This window comes from Convolutriloba macropyga, chromosome 1, assembly GCF_964194025.1.
Source record: "Convolutriloba macropyga chromosome 1, txConMacr16.3, whole genome shotgun sequence".
NCBI lineage: Eukaryota > Metazoa > Xenacoelomorpha > Acoela > Convolutidae > Convolutriloba > Convolutriloba macropyga.
This window is the reverse complement of record NC_134468.1, coordinates 76,590,902-76,610,687: the sequence shown is the minus strand read 5'-3', so window position 1 is coordinate 76,610,687 and position 19,786 is coordinate 76,590,902. Positions and strand designations below refer to the sequence as shown.

Here is a 19,786-nt window from a genome sequence, read left to right as displayed (position 1 = left end):
AATGAGAAAACTACGGAGATTGAAATGCCGTTATAAGATGCTATTATAACCACATTACGAAACCAAGTGGGGCAAGGTTTTAAACAGTCTTTTAGTTTTAAACTGCCATCATTTGAGTTCCGTTGTTTAAATGTTTAAACCTTTGAATGAGAAAGCAATTTAGATCACGCAAAACTCAGGAAGTCAAGCACGTAAAAGTGAATTTGAAAGAGTCTAAAACAATCCAGAAAAAAATTAAGAAAAGACCATCATAACTATAATTGCTTCTCACTTCAGCAGAGAGCAGTTAAAAAGAAATATGTTTACAATGTGCATTCATTACAGGCATTAAGTTTAACTCTTATTCAGAAGTATAAACACTTATTCACCTCTTCAAAAATAAATAGTCGACATTTTAACAGAAAGAATAGGCCCATGAATTCTTGAGTAAGCTATTGTCCGCCAGGCCAAACTGCGCTATTGTAAACATTTCATTCTTTGTCAAAAATAAATCCGATAAATTGAAAGTCAGCAGAAGCAAACAGGCCCTACCCAAGGTAAACATTTCTACAAGAAACATCTTCAGATTACACTACATTATAAAAACATCTAACAAGAATTCGTCATCCACAGTCGCAAGTTGCATTTCTCAGAAATGCAAGCTTTAATTAAAATTAATCTAAACTATACTAACCAAACGACCCCTGGCACAAAATACATTCGCTTTAAAAAGACCAGAACGAAAACGAAACAATATTTAAGTACAATGAAGGAACATAATTTTAAAGGACACGAATAAAAGATTTCAGTCTCCGATAAACTTCAATGAGGGTAATATTGTTTGGCAAACTAACTATAAAATTCTTAGTCTCAAGAGAGTAGAAGAATCAATAAGGATCGCATTTTGATGACGTTCTTGATGTCCTAAAAACCACAAAACAGCAGCTGGAATGTAAAACAAAGTGCAGTGAAGGTAAAATGGAACGATCTATTTATTCATCAATGATTTATGAGGGGCAAAGAAAGGATCGTGTTGTTTCAATTTCAAGAAAAATAAACTTTCCTCTTTCCTTAAAAATAGCACATAAAACATAGCTGGCAGAGTATAAAAAATCCGCGATAACATAGTAGATCTGCAGTCTCAAAGACAGATCGAAAAATCGAAAATGAGAAATTTCTATCCGTTTTAACAATCGCTGTTATATTTTGATTAAGAATCTGTATATTTTATTGCTGCTTCAAATTGTTGCTCTCAAATAACATTCAAATAGAATGGCACAAGCTAAGCTGATGCGAAATGCTTGATGAGAAACGTCATAGTGTGAGGAAGTCATTTTTGAGAGGAAGGACAAGTTCTGGAATACAGTTCAAAGAAATTTCATTGACTAAACAAACAACCAGACCTAAAGATTACTACGAAATGATAAAAAGTTTGCAAAAAAATCAAGAAACTCGAAAAAAATTAACAAATCAAATTGCTGCACGTGAAAAAATCGCAATTGAGAAAACGAATTTTTGTTCCAACACTGTTTTACCACTCTAATATAAAACAAGAGTAAAAAAAATTAACATAAATCATTCTTTCATTCCACTTTCTGTTTTGGTGTGGCCGAAATCACTACTCCAATGTGACTTCAAAAATCATTAAAATAAGTGAACAACCAAATATGTGAACAGAAAAATCACGAACAAATCCAAAAACGACTCGAAGTCGTCTTAACCCCTGATCTGCCTACTTAAAATATTAGTACCGACTGGCAAAACGTATCAAAGTAGAGAATATAACATTAGTAAAATGCATAACAAATGAAAAATACGCCGCCAAGTGAAACACCCTAAAAAATGGGGCCAAAACGAGCTGAAAGATCTTAAAAGTAAGCAAATCAGTTGAGAAACGTTCAGCTTAGTGTAAACTCCCGTTAGTCCCCAAACAAAATTAGAACAATATCAACACTACCTGAAAGCTTACCTTAGTCCACAATAGTCTTTTAGACTACAGAAAAATTTGAGCAGAAAAACTGCTTAAAAATGCCCCAAACCCTATAATAGTGTAGGCAAAATTTTTTCACGCCAATATTTCTCGCTTTTCAAAAGACAGTACGAACAAAGTAAAACTCGATTTTCTAAACTCTTAATTTTTGTTTAAGGAAACAACATTTTCAAAGTTAATTCATTGCCAGCTCTTCCAACTTTTTTGCTCGCTAAAAACTAGCCAAAAAATGAAGCAAAAAATAGCCGAAGAATTCGTGAAAACAACTCAGAGTTGTCTTTGCCATAAAAAAGTGCTTTGTTAAAATTATTAACATCAACTGGCAGAACGCAAAGAAAAAAAATAACAAGAGTAGGCTAGAAAATGAAATAACGTAGTGCATCAGCTTTTCACATATTACATGTACACAAACAAACCACACCTTTAAACTAAAGAACAAAAGCAATCCTAAAACGGTTAAAAATAAGTGAGAACTATCCTAATTAAACCATTAGAAACCTTTTGATATTAGGGTCTGGCAAAATTTTAGTAGATTTTTAAATTCTGCCTGTATTTTTTGTTTTTCGCCGGTGTCTGATCAAAAAAGTGTCTCAATGAGAGGTCAACCGGTCTCTCTAAGGTGGAATATTTAATATTGAACTTTGTGATTTTTTGAGCTCTCACTTTATTTGTTTGTTTTATTTTATGCCCTCTAAATTCCACTATTGCCAGGTAACTGTGAGATTTGTAAAACAGCAAAAATGAATTTAGTTTTTGCGGCATCGACACCATGTTTTTTCGCTTTGCCTATTCGTAGTTCTGCCTTCAGTTTTTTCTTCCTTCTACCTTTTGTTTGTTCTCTTTGTGGCTTTATTACTAAGTTTTTTTTAAATGAAAGGACGCACTGCTTTCTAAAATCCCCAAAACGAGCATTTATATTCCTTGGGAGCTGAGGTTTATCCGTTTGACAACTTTGAAAATGTTTGTCTTCAAAACACACTTCATTTTCTAATATTGCCTTCATTTTATTTTTTAAATTGTATATTAAATTAATTATTGACAGCTCCCAGTTGATTTCTAGCAAAACACGTCGACTGTTGAGTGATTTCAGTTTTCGTTCAAAAAATTGTTTAGTTGCAGGTGAAATTAGTAACTAAGACAAAATTTTCCTTGGAAACTGTACAGGATTAGTTTATATAAGTTTCATTTAAGTAAATCTTGATATGAATCGTTAGTGTTTACTTGCCTATCTGTGACTTCGAGGTAGAATACAACGCGACTACGGAACGATGTTTGCAGTTAACAAATACTGAATAGTTAATTTACTAAACTATGAAGCAACAAAATTTCCAAATTTCTTTCCGTTTCGCTTTTTGTTACGATTCTTGTTCATCGATTGTCCGCTTAAGTATAGCTTTCCGTTGTCCAGTAGAGTTTTCAATTGTCCAGAATTTTATTTCTGTTCACTCTTGCCTCTTGTCTCAAAATCAAGGTCTGACTTCATCGTAAAATGATCAAAATCGAATCAAGAGTTTCTTGCTGTTTCTGGATATAAATTCGAGACCCGTGCCGGTAACCTCTTCTAATCAGTTGTTTTCCCCGAATTTATTTTGATCATTGGGATCAAGAGTCAGAGCTTTCTCAAATCTTTCCTCAAATCTTTGTTTGACAGTGTCCAACAGAATAAATCGTGGTTTTCTCTGGTCGAGAATAATTATTGATGTTGATGTTTTTAAGTACCTGTGAAATGAGAATCTAAATCAATTTTTGTTCAGTCTAGTGATGGGAAAAAACAAATAGACTGGAATTAACCTCACAATTATACAAGTTTGTCCTAATTTAAAAATATATCAAATTTTAAATCACAAAGCATAATCTACTCCTATTAATTTCAAAATTTCTCTCTTTGCTCAACTTGTGTTTTCTACAATGTTTCCGCCTTTTTAAGGAATGTTTGGTCTTCTCGTTAAATTATTCGAGCGCACTTAAAACTAATCCATAAATTTTTTAGCACAGTAAAAACCTATTTGAGAACGCAAAATCTGAATAAACATAACACGGGTTAACTGGAAAAATATATAGCTTTATTTCCTGGTCGAACACAGTTTTCGAATTCTCATTTGAAAGCTAGATAGAAGTTTAAAAGTTCAATTCAGAATCTCATATCTATGTTTGGAAAAATTTAGGTGTTTACCTCGTTGTTTTCACCGGTCTCTCACTAATAACCGTGAAATGAGAGATTCAATTCAATTTTTGTTCAGTCTAGTGAAAATAAAAATAACCAGACAGGATATATCAATTTTTAAAAACCATGATGTATCCTTTGTTGTTTTGACCTTTTCCTTTCTTTACCTGATTTGATTTATATTCATGCCAAAATTTGATGCGTCGGATCGAAACATTATGCGCGACGACCGCACATTCCTAGTCGAGAACAAAAGATAATCTTGCAAGATGTTGCAAGAATCTTGCAAATAAAATTGATCTTGCAAGATCTTGCAAGACGGAATGAGTCTTGCAAGATCTTGCAAGAAAAAAATAATCTTGTAAGAATCCTGCAAGAATCTAGCACCATAAACTTTTTTGGTTTAAAAAAAGTTCCCGTTTTGAAATTCAAAATAAAATCAACTGAGAGAACACATCGTTGGTACACTTTTGAATCAGAAAACGCAAATATTTTTACTTGTGTTTTGATGAATTACGATGAAATTTCGGCATATCAAGAATTTTTTAGAATCCAATGGTTGACGCTTCCAAAAGGTTTTGTTGCTAGGATAGGACATAGGACAAGGACGTAGGACGGCTCTTTCGGCTATTTTTGAGCGCTTTTTTGTTTTCTTTTAATGTTTTTTGAGCCGATTTTTGTCTTCCAAAAAATTAATCTTGCAAGTATCTTGCAAGAAAAAATTAATTCTTGCAAAATTCTTGAAAGATCTTGCAAGACTTAATATCGTCTTGCAAGATTCTTGCAAGATTAACTTTTTTCCGACTCGGGATTACCGACCTCATTATTTGATACTATCTTCAACGCCATATTGAAGAGATTATAAACATGCTTATGTTGATAGATCTCTAATAGCAATATCATGACATTAGTGAGATATTTCAACTCAAGTCAACAATAAACTTCAAACGAATTGTAGAAAATCAAAAAAATAAACAAAATGCAAAATACATAAACCAAAATAAAAAACATAAGTTGCAAAAACAGATTTACCCAAGGGTTTCATTCTTTGGAGGAAATGAATGTATAGGCAAACAAGTGCTAACAATTTGAACGCTATTCAGATACTATCAATGACATTTCGAATACTTTCCGGAAAAGTTTTTAAAGGAAAAACATACTTAATCAGTGCGTCGAATATTGTTTAGTGACAGAAATTTCCTTTTTGAGATAATTTATAGCTAGAATCAAGAGCAATCCATTATCAATCATACAAAAAACGCATGTTTTGAATAAGAACCATAAATGGAAATATACATTTTATTAGTAATAGGATCTCGTGGACTGAGCACTGAAAAAAATTTTCGATGATAACGACAAAACAATTTCAATAATAAGATATTATAATGCATCAAACGCTATCATTTACAAAGTTTAAATAAGTATAAATACTTCTAAAAATCTAAACAAATATGCTTCCATTTAATTATGCACTTCTTATATGTTTTCACCTAAAATTGCATTTTTTGAATAATAAAAAATACCGCTCTGGTGAAGCAATTACAACAAACCAGCAATTGGGAAAAATTCGAAGGAGATGGCATCTCTTGAAAACATCTATCATCTGTAAATATCTATCATCGACTTTTTTCAAGAAATTTCAATTTTCAATTTAAACTTACGTTTAGAGACTGACTGACTGACTTTTCTTTGCGCAGTTCTCCGTCTCCATTCGAGCTCCATCTATCTGCCCAGTTTGAGAAAACGATCGCAAACAATCAACCAACCAAAATGTTTCATCATTTCCCACTTTATATTACAAATTGGAAATCATTTCCCGCCTTGAATATTGTTTCACGTCATTTCTCAAATTTGATTATAATTTTCAAGAAGTATTTGGCACCTCTATCGCTGATGAATTAGTCTCATTGCTCTACGTAAGTTTTTCCTTACTTGAGCGCAGAAATGTTTTCATTCCACCCATATGACAACTACAAGCAAATACCGAAAAAATAATGCAAAAAAAACTAAAAGCAAAATTCATACTATAAAACATAATTACCACTATTTTGAATGAATAAAATATCATCAGGTTGTTTGTCTTGCCTGAGTTTTTCTTCGTTGAGAAATAAAATACGAAATTTTATACTCTAAGAAACAGTGGATCCATCAGCGCATTTAACCTAAAGGGGGGAAATGCCATTTCTCTCCCACTCACAACAGTGGGGGAAGAACGTTATTGTCAAATGGATATTTTTGTTCAGTCAACAATGGCAGATTGATTATAATTCTCGTGGAAATTTATCGGTGTTATAATTGAAAGCCAGCCGAATGGAGAAAATTTCAAATGGAGGGTATTTTTTCTGATAAGTTTGTAAAAATCATTAGTAAAGCTCACCAAAATGTAAAATATCACCCCTCGGTCAAAATCGGCCGAACTTGCACTAAATAAAAAAAATGTAGATTAAACATCAAAAGCGATAATATTAGCCCATTTTTGACCAAATTGTTTTTGACAAAAAAAATCGAATTAAGGCTACCTATCACACAAACTAATACGAACGACCACATTTGGTTCCATCAGCTCCCAGAGTCAGCGTGACTCATTGCTTTGGAAATTCTCAGTCACTTTGTCGCAAAAGTTGTTCGTTTTATCTGTCATTACGCTCTGAGTTCGGTCCAATTCCACTCCTAATTTCGGACATTAATCAGATAATGTTTCAGTTATATAAATCGTCCATAAAATTACAAAAAAAACAATAAGACTAGAAGACCAGAGTCAAACGAGCGGTAGAGTGCTAAAAAAATAGCTGCAATAGCATCGCAGATATTAAGTCTCAAAAACCTCACTAACAAGTAGACCTAGCAGGCTTTCAAGAAAATGCGAATCTACTACTTGTTTAAGTCTGAAATTCGTTTAGACTTATCTACTCTAGAGCTGAACTTGAAATCAATTCAGCTTTTCCTCATTGACTTTAATAACACCATCAAAAATAATCAAAAGTCAACCGGAGAGAAAAACGTCCTTTTGAAAATGAGTTAAGTAAGGTGCGCCTTTAATAAAAAAAATCCCCCGAATGAAAAAGATCATACCAACATGTGACGTCAAGCAATCCAAAAATTGCATGAATGATTTGACAAAAAAGCTGAAGTAAAGTGGGCGTTACGGGCCTCAACAAAAATTCATGCCGAAACAAAAAATAGGGCCAGTAGAATACCGAAAACGACTCGATGAGTCCTCGAACAAAATCTTTAAACCAACCTTTCCTATATCAGAAATATCATTGAAAAACGAGAAAACAAAAATCTCATGAAACTATAGAAAATGTTTTGTAAAGTGCAGCCACATTTTAGTTTTTAAGGATATGAGGTGGCGAGGGTAGCTAAGTGGGGTTTGGTATTGGGAGGGGCAATAGGTAGATAGGTGTGTAGGAGGGGGTGTCTGTAATTAGAATAGGGCAACGACTAATTTGGGAGGAAAACTTCCAAACAACATTTCTACCTCAAATATTACCAGCAGTTCACAATTACTATTTATTAAACTAAGCTACTGTTTAAGTTCAAAGTTCGAAAGAGGAAGTCAACTTTCATAAACCGAAATCAAATGTTCGACAACAGAGACGTCAAGCAGAGCAAAAACTTGCTGCAGCTGAAAAACACACTTGACCATTAGAATACCGGAAACAACTAAGAGTGTTGTACGAAACATTCTCTAAAATAACCTTACCTCAAACAGAATAAAAAATGACAAATTAATTGCTAAAAGAGACATGAAACAATAGAAATGAAAAAAAATAATTAGGCAGACATAGTTCTTGGTTTAGTTGTGGGGCCATGGCGGCAGCAGAGAATGTGGGCATGGGTGCCTCGGTGGGGAGGAAGGATGGAAGTTTGTGGTGGGGGTAGGTGGTTTTTGGGGGACGGTTGCTGGTAGTGGGAAGGGTTTAAGCAAAAGAAGGAGTGACGAGGTTGTTGGGGGTATTGTGTCTGCTGGGGAAGTAGTTAGCTTAAAAAGGACTGTTATGGAAAGAAAACTTTCCGAAAATTATTTTGACCTTCAATTTTACTAGCATTTCCCAATTACTGTGCATTAAAATCGGAGCTCATGTTTAAGTAGGATCCTTTTCATCCCCAGCTTAGCGGATACATATTATTTGCACCCCAGAGACGCAAGTCCTATATATTCACAATGAACCATATACTATTTAATGGCACGCGCTCTCTGGGGGGTGCAAATCGTACGGGGGGTGAAAACGCGGAAAATATTCTTAAAGTCTTATGTTCGAATACAGATACTCGACGGCGAGGTGGTAGGTGGGCGGATGCCGTCGCGTAGATAAGGGGTAGATGGTTTTGAGGGTATGCATGTGGGCGAGAAATGGGGTGCGTATGTTGGGGGGGGGGGGAGGAGGAGAGGTTGAGGGGATGATGGGCAGGGTGTAATATGCTTGCCATATTAAACATCTCAATATCAAAAAAATGAACCTTAGATACAAATAGAGTTAAATTAGCAACAAACTGACAATATTTTAATTTAGGAAGACTCTTAGAGCCCTCTTTGGAAACTTAAAAGATTTTGTTAGCAGTTGTCAGGTCTCTACTTCTGGCAAACTTAAACAAAGTTGGCTAAAATCATATTCGGCATCATTTTTGATTGGAAAGTCTGAAATTCGAAAAAAGTTAGCAACATTTTAACAAAAAAAGTCGAATCAAACCATTCAGCAACCCTCTTCTATTTGAAGAGGTAAAGCCACTAACACTATTGTACAGTATCTAAAAAATTAGCAAAATAACAAAAATTTGGTCAAAATTTACGGAAAATGTGAATAAAAAAACAGAATTTGGTCTATTATTCATAAAACTTTGAACCTCGATAAACCCCCGTTGAAAACAATATTCAAAAAATCTTTCTAATTCTGTATTCTATCTACGCTGGAAGGGCTTTTTTATGATATTACTGATACCTCTCTACGATGAATATATCGATCGGGGAAAATTGACTGAACAGAAAAAAAAAACAATTGAGTGTATAGTTCCTCACTCCCACTAAAGGCGGGACGGAACAGAAAAAATTAAAACACAATTAGGTAAATTTAGAAATTTAGTTTATGCAATGCTGATTAAGCAAACGGAAGAATAGAATAGTTAGTAGTCTGTGAGAATTAACACCTCATTTCATTGTTCAATCAGTTGTTATGGGTTGGAAAGATCAAAAAAGGGTAGCCATAGGATGCAGTACCTTCAATTTGTGTTTTTAGGCTAGTAAATAAATGGTTTACGAAAAATCAGAATTCTGTCGTTGAAATATTTTTCAGATATCGCATCTGTCTTGTGTTTTGTTCTCACCTTTGTTAAAATTCTTTTAACTGTAATTATTTTGCTTTCAGTGACCCAAAGATTTTTCATTCCGATAGCTTGTTTCTCTTCTAGTATCTATCAGTTGTCAATGCAATAGAACCAAAGTTTTACAGAACTTTGAGACCCGTTTCTTCTGATCTTTTCCCGCCAGCTATTCAATTCCAGTTTTAATTTTATTCTTTCTTTGAGAGTTACATTTTTTAATCTTTGAATTTTGTTCTTTGAATTTTATTATTCGAAAGTGCATTGAGACTAATAGCCCGGTCGGAAGATTCTTCACTGGCTCTCGCACTTTTAAATGTCTTTTCAGTAAGTTATGTTCACATACTGCTTTGACGGCTTTGAGCTTCTCGACCGGCATTAAGACAACCTCGGGTGCTTTAAGTCGCTTCGCAAAGCTAGCTTTAACGCTCCTAGAAATGTTATGATAGCGGACAATGCTGGGTGATCGTAAATATAAAATTAAAAGTGATTGCTTCTTACCGAGACGGTTTGCTGAATACAAAATGGAGTAAAAAGAATCAGAATTGATTAAGCGAAAAAAAAACAATCGAAAAATTTCCGGAAAAGGAGTCAAAGAAAAACTTCATAAAAGAGCACTATTCTGAAATATCAAAAAATTCGTTATCTGAAAGCCCCGAATCTAACGTTTTATCTCTCATTTTACTAGTAAATTCGATTCCAAAAAGGACTATGCACAATGGTTGACCACGTTTTGGGCAGCACTGATATTTCCTTGCAACAACGAAATTATTTCTTTCGTTCTTTTTCTCCTGCAACTTTTTGATAAACTTACTATACATCGTTTTAGAAAAATTGCAAAAAATACTAACCTTATATTCAAGGTTGAAAGTGATGTGCTTAATAGACGAATAGTCGGGCGAAAGTGATTGTTATCAGAAAGTCTGGGTAACTGTGACAGTAACCCGCAATTAAGAGGAAAGATAAGCGCCAATACCATCTGCTGAGAACGGAAGAACCCAGTCAGGTAATGCTGAGAGCACGGAAGGGGGCAGGGAAGGGAGGGCAGGACAGGATGGGTTGAAATGCCTCAATTGGGCTCAGCAGGCAACCAAGTCTAACCTTTGTCAGCTCAGGAGGTTATAGACAGAGCTAGATATCACGAAGAGAGTGAGTGAGAGAGTAAGGGGGAGGGAAATGGATCGAAATTGCATTAACTGATATGAGAATGAACCCCCGCAAAATGCCTGCGGTAACTTCCCACATTTAATACAGATATGTACATGCTCCCTTAGCACACCACCACATTCATCAAATCGCACTGGGGTGGGGGTATGGTAACTCAAGGAGAAAAGAAAGTATTGGTTTTAAAACGTCATCAAAGTACGCAAAGGAGAAAGTGAGAGGGAGGAAGGAAAAGATTTGTCCGTCTTCGTAAACAAACTACTTACGCGTCGCTCAAAATAAGCCCGGTTATTAATGTCCCCGGTGATTAATTAAACTAGGGGTCGTAATCTTGTTTGCCTTGAGGCTCTGGGCAGGGCAAATCAACAGTTTTTAATAAAAATCAGTAAACAAAATTAGAATAGGTTACAACGGCCCAAGGCTTTTGAAATGAAATATGGCCCATATACTGCCGACAACAGATATATTTTGGGAGCAATTTTGGGTGAAAAAGTAGGGTGCTTCACTGATACAGTAGGGTGCTTCTTATACTTTATGGGACACATTCAAAAAAATGATCGCATATTAATCCAATCACAAAATCACCTCTGACATCCACCTTCAAATATTTAATGGTCTGTTATTTGTAATTAGTATTATAAAAAATGTAAAGGTAAAATCATTATAAATGAGGTTTGGATTCAACAAAAGCATTATAAAAAGTTTGAAAACTACATACACAGATTGTTAAGATCCCTTTTGAATTGGCAGCATCAAACCTTTCATTTTGCGTTCAACAATTCACGTGTATGATTTAATCTCTTGTGACATGAAGACTAATGTTTGAGAAATCTTTTGCAAAACTGTTGAGGCAAACATTCATTCGAACAATGCCAAGCAAATTAAGGAGAACCTGCCTTCAATTTTATCACTCGAAGCATAGTCCGAGGAACAAAACCCCCACATTGCAGGCCTAAGCCTCTGTCAAAAACCAAAGAAACAACCCAACTGTGAGATATCTACGATGCAAAACAGCGCAAAGAGGTCTGTTCATAAAATCACAACAAACATCTAGAGATGAAAATACTTTATCGTCAAGTTTCCGGAAGAGTTAACCTCAGATCAAGCATTCTTATATATTTAAAAAAATTGCCGCCAAAGTCTTTTCAAAAATAAAACTGCGGCTAAACTATTCTTAAAATCGATTGTATCTAAATCTTTGTAGTTTTAATTCTTCGTGTTGAGCAGATAAACCGAAAAACAAAACCAAGAAATCTGAGATATCATGAATTTGTCTTCAAGAAACTCACTGTAAACCTGAAAACTGCCAACAAACCTGCAGTAGACTCTTAGGAATGAGTGCCAAACAAGGACGCTCAGTAATGTGCGTTCGCACATAATGTTCCGACCCCGCTCTTATTTTTGATTTAAATGTCTACCAAAGGAAAAGGAAGAAAAATTTCAAAAATAAATAAACTCTTCCAAAATAATTGGTTAATGAGTAATTTGTCGTAAGAGCAAACCGATTGATGAAATAATTGCTGCCGCACTGGAGAGCCGATGACACCTGCTATTAAAAAACAATACGAGATAAGACACGCAGCAAATAACATAACCAATTAACGTCGGGCGGATTGCTCTCAAACGACCGGCGAGCGGTTGGCTTCGTCAGTAGCTAGGCACGGTTTAGTGAGGCTAGCTTTGGCTTAATTTAAAGGGCATAAGTGAGCGCAGCAGTAGCGAGAGTGCAGCAAGGGGTTGATGGGATGGCAACAGTGTGGGGGGGGGGGGGTCAACAGTCGGGGGAGTCAACCTCTAAGAACTGCCCTTCGCACCATAAGTATAAGTCTCCAAAACAGATTCTGTGAATCGCATACTTGAAGACTAGTGAGCTGAAAGCCGCTAAGATCACTTAATACCGCTGGGCGCTACCTGTTTACCGATTTTGAGGACGAGAAGTCAAATGCGTCGGACGAAAAATCGCGAAACAAAAGAACGACAGGACTTATACAATTGCTACAAGTTCGTTTGAGAGCAATTAAAAACAAAACATTAGAATCCGTCTAACTCAAAAGCAATTCGATTTTAAAAAACAATCACTAACAGAGCCCAAAAACATTAGTTAAAACCTGAATTAAAAAATCAACTTTTACTTCACCTCGAAGATGTGACCTTTCCTTAATAAGACTTTGTAACAAGTCAAGAAGAACAAGAATAAAAAGAAGCAAAGTCAACCATCAGCAGTCGACTACAAATACTAGATGAACTAATGCAACCTCGTTGAGTTAATGAAACTTGCCATTGATGAGATTACGAGACAGAATAAAAAACAAAATCAAAACAAAAATAGCCGTTATTTACGACCAAAAACCAATATCAATTTTTCACAAACGCTCAAAAAAAAGTCAATGGCAACAAATCAAACCATACAAAAGTCCAAAAAGTGTCAACTAAAACATCAATTAAGTTTTAATAGGCATAAGCAAAAGAACTTGTTTCTCTCTTGATATATGCTGGATCGGTCATTACTGAGACTAGGTAACAAATAGGCAGAAAAAATAACAAAGCGAAATTTGGGAAAAAAAGGTTATAATTTTTGAAAATTCTAAAACCACAACGTTATAGCCATAAAACCATCAGCTGCAAACCAAAATACATCAAAAGAAGCATTATTTGCCCCAACAAAAGTGGATGGGAGATGTCATTAAAAAGTCTAAGATACAAGTTGTCAAGAATAAAATCAGAAAAGCGACGAGTCCAAAAGGTTGATCAAACGAGCTGGACCGGTCCTTGGTGAGACTTAGGCAACAAATAGGCAGAAAAAAGAACAAAGCAAAACTCGGAAAAAGTATAATTTTTGAAAACAATTTCAAAGTTAAAAAACCATTATCTTCTAACAGAAAATACTGGATAGGCTCCTTTATACGTGTATACAGAGAGCCATGGAGATCTCTCATCATCCAGAATTTGTCTTAGGAGTACAATAAAAAGTTACAGATACATCTAATAACCAAGTATTTAGTAGAAATTTGAGAGAAAACGGTGTCGAACACGTTAAAATCATGAGCTAATCATTAAAGCCTTTATATACGATTAATTGCTCTCATGATCAAAACTAATAAGAACCATCATTGATGTTGTAGTATGACACGAAAACTAAAAACCAGCACAAAAATGGTCAAATAATTTTTTAAGGTTAGAAATTAATCAAATCGCAAAGGATTTATGAAAACTCAGAAAAACGAAGCCACAACGTCACTAACGAACAAAAACTAGTAACAAGATAAAATTTTCACTTTAGCAAGAAACAGTAAGCTGTGTTTACCTTTGAGACTATGTAGCAAATTGTCGAATAAGAGAAAAAACCGCCGAAATTCAAAAACTTGGATATTTTGAAACAAATATTTTCAAAAAAAATTTAAACTCAATTTTCAATTATAGAAAATGAGAATACTATTTCAAACTCATAAGAAGTCTACTTGTATTACAAACAAGTAGAGACCACGTCTAAAGACAACAAATTAACAACGAGTACAGATAGAACTCAAAATGCAACAAAAAATTACAAAAACAGATTGTTGAAGCTTTTAAAACAATAAGCTATCAATTATGATCAAACAGAAAAAAACGGTTTAAAACAGGTATTTTTTGAAAATCATTGAAAACTCGGTTCAAAGGGACTACAACAATGACCACAAACAATGACCACAAGCAATGAACAGCAACAAAATTTGTTAAAAAATTCTAAAACCACAACGTTATAGCCATAAAACCATCAGCTGCAAACTAAAATACATCAAAAGAAGCATTATTTGCCCAACCAAAAGAGGATGGGAGATGTCATTAAAAAGTCAAAAATTCTAAGATACAAGTTGTCAAGAATAGAATCAGAAAGCCGAAGAGTACAAAAGGTCGGTCAAATTTCTCAAAACAAAAAATTCCAATTCATTAACACCATTAGGGATCCATGAAATCAAGAAGAATGTTCATGTCTTCAGAGAAAAACAGAGACATTCTCCTATTCAGAATGTGTGGTAGCACTGCAGAAAAAAAAGTGACAAAACCAGGCAAACCAAAAATTCAATTCCATTTTGCAAGAAAACGATTTCGAAGCCGTTTAAATCATACTCTATTCAAAACAAGCATTATATATGTACATATCCGTTTTTTTAAATGCTCAGTGACATCTTATTGAATTGATAACCGGAAAAGGCCACAGAATAGATTTCAAAATCGGCAAATGTCCCCAAGTCAAAAAAAGTAATTAGTACCCGTGGTATCGAAGCAATGAAGCCAAAAATTAAAACAAATAACCTCGAGATTTTTTAAAACCAGCCAATAATTTAAACAAACAATCTACGGAGAGATTCACTAGCAAGAAGGAAGATTCAATTTGTAATTACTGAGACTAAGTATTAGGTTGACAAAGTTCGAAATAAGTGCTAATTCAAAAGCAAACTGAGATTTTCATTAAACAAATATATTTAAATACATAAACACTAGATGTCAACTGAAAGCAGTATAAAGGTTCAAGTAAAAGTAGGGAGGCCCACTGGATCTTTGTTTATTAATACTCAGTCATGAGACCGCAAAAAGGACAGCGAATGCCGGCAAAGCACAAGAGTTCAATTCGCACTTAAAAAAACACCTTGAAGTCATAGAATTACAGGTATTCTCTCTAAAAACAATATATTATCAATGTGACTCATTTTGACAAACCTCGTGAGTGGGTAGTAGCTGAAGTTTGATTGTAAACATTTCTGCTTTGCAATAAACAAGAAAAAAACAAAATATTGCTAAACTAGTTTTTAAAAACATTGCCTCGATGGTATTATAAAATTTTTTGATTGTCAAATACAGCGAACAGACCAAAAACAGCCTTGATAATGCGATGCGTTCAATAATAACAGCTAATTACTCTATTTATAACCAAAATCAATACTTTGGCAACAAAATGTCAATATATCAAAATTGACATCTATTTTGCATGATGATTGTTTTCATTTAGCAAAAATTTGGCTAAATTTTCATTCTGGAACACTCTGAAAAACGGAAGTGGAACTAGCCTTCCTTTGAGTTGACTCTAACGTCTGTCAGCAGTTTGAGGTCTGTACCGCTGGCAGCTTCGAAAAAAATATGGGCGGAAGAGACATTTGTTGCCATTTTTGATGATAAAGGCAAAACTTTGAAAAAATCATCTTGAAATTTTAAGCTAAATTGTCGTATCAAAAGAGTCAGCAACACTCATCTGGGTCCTGGGTCTTCAGGCGAAACAAATAGCAATATTGCTAACAAACTGAAAAAAAATTCCGTAAAACGTGAAAAAAAACAATGGATACAATTCCAATGTTCACAAATCTTTGAACCTCGATACCTGTCTAGAAAAAACGAAACTCAAAAAAACTTTTTACTTCCAAATTCTACGCTGTACGGGTTTTCAAATGATACCAATAACAATTCTACGATGAATATATCGGTCGGCCAAAATTGACAACAAAAAAACCCAATTGAAGATATAGTTCCTCGCCCCACTAAAGTGGGTCGAACAACAAGCATCTCGACCACTAAAACGTATATCCACCCATATGGGCCGTCTTGCAATAAAATTAAAACCGAAGATGCAATGCCCTCTATATTTCAGCATATCTTCGAACGCTTTTCATATTTGTTATTACCACAAAATTCATTCAACATCGAGCAGCTTCTTCGGCTGGGCAACAATGCCCCCGACTTTTGATCAGTTTAATACTCATGTTAGCTTAACCAAAACCTAAAAATAATCAAAAACTTAACAAAAAAACTGATTTACGTCTTTTAAAATCAGGGGGGAAATCATATTACTGAGCTTTTTTCTTCATTTTGTTTTTCTACATTAAAAATTTTAGTCCAAAACGAAACCGAAAAAGAAGCAAAAATTCTAGATAGAGATCAAGAAAAAGTAAGAACGATGGCATTGAAATTTAATCCACTTTTTGATTTTCTCAAACAACTGTGACGTAGGTCTTGTTCACAGAAAGAACCTATTCGGACGACCCTCTCCCGTGGCCGTCGAACTGAACTGTTAGCACTCAAAAGGCCCTATTTTCAAGATTGACTGAAATTGGTCAAATGACGGTGGAGATGAAAGTTGATATATTTATAATTTTCAGAACTCATTTTTCGTAAAGTTATTGTCGAAAGCTTTTTCTACTTTATGCATCCCATTTTTTTCAGGTATTTACTGTTGAAAACAAAAAAGCAAGCAAGCCTTCAACTGAAAGCCAAGGGAGCCTTTTTTGATCGCTTTATTTTCGCATCTCGCGTGTTATAATTAAAGCACCATATTTTTTATCATCGTGAATCTCACGTGAAGTATCTAATGAAAGCGCTAATAATCTAGTATAACCTTGATATTAAAATCTTTATTAATTAGTTTTGGTTCAACGCCATATTAGGTCCCTATTTCAATCTCTGACCAGAACCCCTAATTTGTTTATCCAAAACCACAAGATTACAATGAAATTATTACACGCCTTGGCTCGAGTAGTATGGTATGTACCCAAATTTCTTGAATATAAAACTTTTATAATTGATAGAAGCTGTAAAGAAGAGGTACGGGGGAAGTTATTATAATGGTAAAAGAGGTGTCGGTATTCATTTGCACCAATGAACACCCAAATAAACCCAAAGAACACCAAGAAACGTGCAGATCGGATACAGACAATTATGAGAGATCACTAAGTATTTGCGAAGGACGAATACATTCGAAAGTACAGATCTACAGAACTGATCAGGAGAACACCGGATAAATATCCTGAGACTCGGTTGATAAACTCCTCTTAAAATCAAAAACTCCTTTCTTGACATCCAGAATACTAGTGAACAACAAATACCTTCCCTAACAACTTTTTAGAAATCTTGTTGTTCCGACCCCACTTTAGTGGGGAGGGAGGAACTATATACTCAACTGGGTTTTTTTTGTTCACTCAATTTTGGCCCGTCCCGTGTAGAATACGGAATTCAAAAGATTTTTTCGATTTTTGTTTTTTACAGGGAGTTATCGAGGTTTAGAGTTATCGAGGATCATTAGGCTGTTTTTGTTCACATTTTCAGTAATTTTTGCTAAATTTTGGCACAATTTTGCTAATATAATTCAAAATAAGTTAAAATTTTTAACGGCAGAGTGTTGTTGTTACCATTAGAGATAGAAGAGCACTGTCGAAGTGTTTGATTGAAGTTTTTTGGCTAAAATTTTTGATAAAATTTTCAAAAATCAAACTTTCATCAAAAATGGCACAAAATATGATTTTTTGGTCCACTTTCTCAAAGTTTGCCAGACTTAGTGACCTAGAAACCTTAAAACAGACTCCCTAATCTGACAAAGAGCGCTAGTTGCAAGTAGGCGCCGTATGAAAGTTTTCTGGAATTGAAACTTTGACGTTTTTTGCAGATTTAACTCGATAATTATACAAAATGCATCGTTCTTTTTTTTAGTATTCGAAGAATTCCACGCAACAATTGGTCTAGTTCGCAAATACTTGAACACTTGGTCTGTTTGCTGGGCGCGCGACAAAATCAGGGAGAGGTTGGACAATATCATGGATTCACAGAATCAGACTTTTTGGTTTTTATTTTGATGCTGCCATTTTTAAAAATATTTTGCTTTTGTTTTATTAATGTTAACTACTGACAATGTTTTTTATTCACGGCTCCGTTAATGACAACTCCAATTTACGTAAATTTGAGGTCGAATGTAGATACAGTTTGTTTTCAGAGAACCAAAGTGTTTTTGTGGTTTTGAGGAAGAGTTTTAGTAAAATATAACTGAATTCTTGTCTTTTGCCTTCAATTGTTATTCTTTTGGCAGTCTGATTTTGAAGTTTAACCACTCAAAGTAAAAAATTTCTTCCTCAAGAGGTGCAAGTTAAACTTTTCTATTCATTCGGGTTGTTACCTAATGTCTCCTATAATATTGAATGTATTTGTTTTAAGGAAATTTCTGTGATTTTTTGAAAATCTTAGTCAATTTTTTTTACAGTTTGCTTATTCTCAGTAAAAACAAGGTCCGCATTTCCTCCGTATAGAATACAAACTAATTTTGTGGCCAATTGTTGCAACAGAAGGTTTTCTTGCTTTTGGTACTACGAGTTTTCGAACAAAATTTTCTGATTTTTGTGCATAATTTCCTATTTTTGCTGTTGTTTTTGTTTCTTTAATAAATTATAACATTATTTAACAATCTAAATGAAAAAAGCTTCACAACATTTGAAACTTAACATATTTTTTTCCATAAAATATGGTTTGAAGGGCTGCGGCACCGTTCTCTTGCAGAAAATGGTAGAGTTTTTATTTTTGCCCTTTATTTGTTGTTAATTTTTGTTGTCATATGCCAAAATTTTTTAATTAAAAGTCTCAGTGGCCAAATATAGATCAACAAATGAACATAACAACTGATATCGGTAAATAGCTTATGGTTGTTTTCACTTTCGAATTAAATTTCTAAAAAAACAGTAATAGTATTTTTTAACTTATCCCTTTTTGTTCTGGTTTGCGTTTTTTTCCGTATTATACAATGTTGTATCATTTTCGTAACTTAGCCCCATTACTTAGAATTTTTCTAATGTTTTCTTGAATCAAACAATAATTTTTCTGTTGTTTAAACGTTTTAAATGATGTCTTCAGGGCTCAGACAATTTGTTTCAGAAGAATTTTGTGAAGTTTAGATACTTTTCAGTTTTTGTGGTTCTTTTTGTTGTCATTTTGTGATAGTCTTTTTGCAATAAGACGTTATGATGGTCAAAGGAGACGCAAGTGAAGATGTTTTGTTCTCGCGGTTAATGTTTTGTTCTCGCATTAATCTTAGAAGTTTAATGGCTTCAAAACTGTGGTTTCGTAAAGTTGTTTCTGAAACTTATTAGTTCAGCTTGTATTTAATGCTATTTTATAGTTTTATAAATTAGTCTCAACAATAACAGTCGCCAATAATTTTCCCAGAAGTTGCAAGACAAACTGCCTACTCTTTAATTCGAAAGATTTGATGGCTATGAGTTTTGAAAACATATGTTTTTAATATAAAAAAGAGACAGGTTTTTGAGATCTGCCAATTTCTTTTTTCTGTTAAATTGTAGCTGAGCATCTCTATATACAATTCAAATCATTTTTCTATTGAAAAACAATTTACTCTTCATAACGGTTTTATTTTCCTCAAATGG

At 34.2% G+C, this 19,786-nt stretch overlaps 1 protein-coding gene across 2 annotated transcripts in view; it reads right to left on the bottom strand.

Annotated features, from left to right (window-relative positions):
• Window positions 1-19,786, bottom strand: part of LOC142342826 (four and a half LIM domains protein 2-like) — a 74,965-nt gene that overhangs the window by 39,302 nt on the left and 15,877 nt on the right. Inside the window, exon 1 of one of the 2 annotated variants that reach the window (XM_075394436.1) lies at window positions 10,304-11,504. The exons of the other annotated variant lie outside the window; for it this stretch is intronic. The gene's annotated coding sequence lies outside the window, so the exon portion shown is untranslated. Of the gene's footprint in view, window positions 1-10,303; window positions 11,505-19,786 lie in introns of those variants that run through there. 2 annotated transcript variants of the gene reach the window in all.